At 30.5% G+C, this 6,112-nt stretch overlaps 1 long non-coding RNA gene across 1 annotated transcript; it reads left to right on the top strand.

Annotated features, from left to right (window-relative positions):
* The first annotated feature begins 831 nt into the window (after positions 1-831).
* On the top strand, positions 832-4,694 carry LOC111088587. Its single transcript, XR_002613065.1, has 2 exons — positions 832-1,017; positions 3,870-4,694. It is a non-coding gene; the product is annotated as an uncharacterized LOC111088587 (long non-coding RNA).
* Positions 4,695-6,112: the final 1,418 nt, after the last annotated feature.

The following is a 6,112-nucleotide window of genomic DNA, read 5'->3' as shown; positions in this document are numbered from 1 at the left end:
GCAAATAAAGCGAGATAATGAATTGAATTGCAGACAGGCAGAGATAATTGCAGACAGATAATCGAGTCAAGTCGTAAGTCAAGTGCGTGAATCGTTATGAATTACAGCGTGTGTTTAAGTTAAAGTGCCTGTGGAAATTAAATGTATTGCAAAGTTGTATTGAGAAAAAATAAACTAGTTTTATTTAAGAAAGGACTTGTATCGCTAAAGTTTCTTCGGAAAGAATTTCTACGGAAAATTAACCAACGACCAGAGACCTAACAATATATATATATATATATATAACGGACGATGCAGTACTTCGGGCATATATAATTAAGTTTGAGAGAAGGTTTGTGGGGATCCTGATGAGTGTGTGTGTATTTTTTTTAGCAAAGCCACATCGGGCTATCTGCTGTGTCCACCAAGGGGAATCGAATATCTGATTTTAGAGTTGTAAATCCAGGGGATTTACTGCTTTCCTTGCGGGGAACATCCTGATGAGTAATAACATCGAATTGGGCATACGCGTCCCCCACACTTGGTATTTCTGGCGCAAAAAAATATAGATAATAAAAAAGAAACAAAGAATTATTATAAAAATATTTTAAATTTTATAAAGACAAGTGGGGATCAATATATATATACATAACCTAGCTAGCTATAATAATATAGAAAATTTAAAATAATGTATTCCTACTTTCGCTCAGACTAACATGATTACAGTGATTTGCCAAAATAGAATAAATGTTTTAAATTTTAAGTAACTCAGTTTTTGTAGTTTGCCTTTCCTGTATAATAAAATAATTACATATTTATTAAAACCCTCCAGGGGGCGGGACCCTATTTTTTTATTAATTTACAAATTACAATTTATACATCCTAATTTTTGTAACGATTTGAGTTTTATTTCAAAGAAAATATATTTATTAAATAAAACAAATTACCCATACACTCAGGTCAAAATCGATCGAAGGTTTATAATTGGAAGTTAGATTTGTATTTACTGTTCTGTTCACATTTTGAAGTTGAATGAAGGTAAGCTATATAATTATGAAATTATATAATTAAATTTAAAACTGAAATTATAAGTTTGAGAACTAAAGAAACTAAAAAAAAGTAAAACCAAACTTAAACTTTCAGTCTGTAATAATTTTTTTTTCACAAATATATTATAAATACTAATCTTAATTTGTAGCTTTTCACTGTGTTGCAACGTTTTGGTAAAGAATAAAATTAAAAGATAATTTTTTTTGAGAAATATAAATATTATATCAAAATCCTTGTTCAAGTTAAAAATCTAATGTGGACTGAACACGTTTTGACAAAAGCAGAGGAGTTTGGGATCAGAAACCACGTTTTCTCAACTAACTTAGCTATTCTCTGATAGTTGATATTTTGTTATAACTCTTTATTTTAGTAGCAATAAATTCTAATTACATAATTTTATGCTCTTTTTAATATTGCTTTTAATGTAAAGTAATTGCTGATAATTAAGAGCAAAAAAGTGTTTAAAAAAAATAACTGATGTAGGTAGGGATGGCAATGCCCAACAAGGTAGGGATGAATACACAAAACCACATCAAAATTCCTATATAAGTAGCCAAATCTTTTCAAGCCAAATTTTTATCTACAACTAAATGTTGAATTCCTTTCCTTTTCATGCATTCAGGTTTGAATAAAAGCATTTAAGCCAAATAATGCCATAAAGTCTAACAATGGAATTCTCAAAAGCTTATAACAACTAACATTGACTCACTGGCTACTTATGTAGGGATTTTTGTATGGTTTTCTGTATTTACCCCTATCTTGTTTCTGTACCTTTTGACGTTACTATTCTTACATCATCGTTATCTCTTACAAAAATTCTTTTTACTTGTCTTCCCTCATTTTTTTTAAACTACCAATGAATATTTTATAATAAAGGCATAATTTTAGCCTGGCATGATGAGTTGTCTGGTTGTGGACATCATGTATTGAAGTTAGTGAAATGCTATACTGCTTCTACACTCACCAACATTTTGGCATATAAATCATCACATCAACTTTAAGCATTGGTGAGCTATTCCTTCTGATGCCAGAATCAGAATAATCAGCAGAACATTTGGCTGTTACGCTACTCGTCGGGTTTTCTACTTTAGAGATGTTTTTTTGGCTAAACTTAAGGTCTTAATAGCTAAGTTAGATGTTTATAAAAGTATCTTAGATTGTTGTAAAAGAGATTTGAGACTATGATGAGCAATACATATGCACGTGATTAGTGATTATTTTGGGGAGGTTTCATAATATTTGGTTTGTACAATTTAAAAAAGTCTTGGTTTCACTTATAATGTCCTATAAAAAATTTATAGGACAACGTCCTACTGGACTAACATATTTTATTACAAGTCCACTTTTAGTATTTTTATATGACTTCCTTCAGAATCTTTTCATAAAGGTGGAATGAAAAGGTTGGAAATACAAATTTGAATATCATAGGTAATAAATTTAAACTTTAGAATGCTAGATCCAAAAGTACTTTACTAGTAGTTATAAACTTGTGAAATGCTTCATCTGTTGATTTGTAGTATATGCTGTTATTTTAAATTATCTTATGAATTTATGGGATAAGCCTATGTTTAAAATATTATTTAAAGAAAAAGAAGTTAAAATTAAGCTACTTAAAACTGCCAATTGTGATTTTCAAGAGTATCTAATTGAGACAGCAGCCTGTGACTATATACTAACTTAGTGTGAGAGTAAAAGTTTACATGCATGTGGGAGGAAGCATCATTATGTGTTAAGATTAAATATCTAATTTTTCACTTCAGCGATATGAAACCTTGTTTCTAAAGTTATAATTGGTATCTACATTTTTACGGATTGATACATAAGTATACCAAGTCAACCACTGCATAATTTTTAAATCTGACTATTTGTAACTGCCTTATAGTGTTTGTCAATACAGACTTCTAATAATCTATCTGTCTGAACTATTAACTTACATTTTGCATGTGTAATAGGCCTACTTTTAGCTTTGACTGGTTGTTTTGGTAAATACAAAGGTAAATTTGATGGGCCAAATGGCTTTTTATCACCTTGATCTTTCTTATAAATGTATAGAATAGCTGATAATTACTATATTAACGTAAAAATAAATGTTTTTCTGATTAGTATAGCTACCTTTAATAATGGTAATTGAACATAAATTTTGGAAAATGAATTAACAAAAATACTTATATAGTAGTATAACATAAGTTTACCATTTTTCACACTTTTTTTTTTTCCTTAATTTGTTATCAGTTTTCAAACTATATTTATTAAGCACCGTTTCATTCCACCAGCAGTTAAAAAATAATTTACTGGAATGCTGAAGAAATAATCTTACTGTTAGTACAAGATTTAATATTTTTGACTCAATTGGATTGTTTAATTATACCAATGATTATTTGTTTGCCCAGTAATTACTTGTTACTTTGGCTCACACAAGTTCATTGCTGTTTGTTTTAACTATGTTATGTAAATTATAAATAATATATATATAAATTTAAATAATAAACTTATAATAATATTTTCTTTAGACACTCAAAGTTAACATCAAAGATGATAGTTTAAGATACATTTCTGAATTCTGGTATTGTTGAGCTTCCTACATTTTTTCTGTGTAGGATTGGATCAGAAGTATACTATGTTTACAGTTTTTCTTTGTAAACATAGTATATTTCTGATTCAAAGACTTGTGTTTTTATTTATAAGGTATCACATATGTTGAGCATAAATATTTTGGTTAAAAAAAGTATAAAAAGATAAAAGAACAGCAAAGAAGTATAGTAGAATAAAAAATACTTTTTTGTTAACTTTTTTTATTATTGTAAATATTATAAGTGTATGAGATCTTATTTTTATCTTAGAGTGACTGAAATCTGAATTTATGCTTAGCCTGGATCAGAGTCTGTACCAATGGTGTGTAATATAGGTAAGCTTTGTATTTTTCTGTTCAAAGCACTCGTAATAGTCCCACTTGAGAGAACATTTTAGCTTGAGAAAAAAATAGATAAATCCAGAAAACAATTTGGCTCAAGAAGGGTGTGGACAAGTAACTTCCAGGTTTGTGAAGGAAGACTGGAAGATGAGTAAAAAAGAAAAGTGAATGTGCCACACGACTGAAATGTTATTGGAGTTTGTATGGTTACTTTAAATTATTTTAATTCAACAGTTGTGTACTACCACATAATATTTTTGTTTTGTGAATTATTTCTTGTTACAGATTATAAGGTGCTGTTTAGTAATATTTTTGTATTCTATATAATTATACTTTTGATCAATAGTTTTAATTCTTGTAGTGGTTTATCTGAAATGAACATTGACAACGGTAGTCAATGTGAGGTCATTAGCAAAAATTTGAAAAAGCACTAGTTAAGGTTACATAACTGTGTGTGTTATAATACAGAGTTAGCAAATCAAAGTTGGGACCAATCAATTTAAAATAAATCGTTAGTTATTAATAAGTTGGTCTACTGTGTTGAAATTATGATATTGTCCAGTTGTATGTTTATCAACAAGTATAATTATTGGAGATTTGGTGAAGTTATAAATTATGTAGAGTGAGTGCAACAGAAAGTCTTCTACTTTGGAAATACAATTATTTTGAGTTCAACAACTTGTTTTAACTTCTAGAAAGACTGTATTGTTGCCAGTCCATATAATAATAAAAATCTGTTTTATTTCTTCCTTAACATTTCTTTGTCAGCATGTACACTTTGTAACTTGTAGGTCTAACTAATCTTACAAATGAGCTCAAACAGAAATACCTTGACTAACGTTAAAAGTAAACTTAATTGTACAACTTCATGGCTGGTAGATCAAGTAACTGAAAACAAAACACTAACAGAAACATGCACTGACTAATTAACTCCTATCTGTACTTTACTATTTCACTCTGCAAGCTTATTTAGCTTATTGAGTGGCTTACCGGTATTTATGTATAATGCTAGTTCTAGATATTTTACAATGCCTATAGGTTTTTGTGACATCAACTTAGAATATTTTTGGCCTATTCTCACAAACTTTTTTTTATCTTAACATCATGCACCTCTAACTTTGTTGTTTATGGCCATCCTGTTGCTAGGGGAGTTCTTTTTCAGGTAGATGTCTGAGTGAATCCACTGGCAGCTATATCCATGATTTTCCTCTACAAGTAGTCTAGACAGGAACTCTGGGATCCTCAGAAGGTTGAGTTTTGGCTGCTAAGTTTTTCTCCAAAGTTAACCAATTGGCTTCTTTCTCTCACTGAAACACTTCCAAAGACTATCATAGTGGATGACCTTTGGCTTGGATTGCCTATCTTTCTGGATTCTGTAAACCACATCATTGGTTCTTTTCAGTATAGCATATGGCTCCTCTCAGCACCAACTTAACTTTAGAGTTTGTCCCTTGTTGTAGTGAGGATTGTACAGGCATACCATGTCACTTCAATAAAATCTAGTCTTATCGTCATTAACATCACAGTGACTTTTCATCATTTTCTGATTTAAGTCTTTCTTGGGGAATTGATGTTCCTTAATCTTTCTACATATTCTATGTAAGAATCTCCCAAGTGACTGTTCTGTGGATGAAAGTACAGAACATCCAGTAGTACTTTAAGTTCTCTCCTGAACATCAGGAATGCTGATCTTATGCCAATAGCTTTGTGTATTGCTGTATGGTAACTCATCAATAACAGTGGAAGATCTCGATCACACATTTTCTGATGTTCATCTATATATATGGCTAATTGATTTGACAATGTGCAGTTGTATCTCTCCACCATGCCTTCAGAAGATGGATGAAGGGCTGTTGTTTTTGTCTTTTTAATTCCAAGGTTCTAACACTTTTCCACAAACTAGACTGATCCAAAGTTCCATCTTTGATCTGTGTGAAGTTCTATTGGCACACCGAATCTTGAGACAAAGTCCTTGATGGGTTTCTTCACAAGCTTATTATTCCTGGTTAGGAACAGTATATGCTTCAGGCCATTTGATGGAATAGTCCATCACAACCATGATGTATCTATTCCAACTGTTACTTTGGAAGTGGACCAAGCATATCAACAGTATAAGAAATCCTCTTACCTCACACTGATTCTTTAATTTTGGCCATTTATGAACAGAGCCAA

The sequence above is a fragment of the Limulus polyphemus genome, unplaced genomic scaffold (assembly GCF_000517525.1).
Source record: "Limulus polyphemus unplaced genomic scaffold, Limulus_polyphemus-2.1.2 Scaffold4070, whole genome shotgun sequence".
Lineage (NCBI taxonomy): Eukaryota > Metazoa > Arthropoda > Merostomata > Xiphosura > Limulidae > Limulus > Limulus polyphemus.
This window is presented reverse-complemented; position numbering and strand designations above follow the sequence as displayed.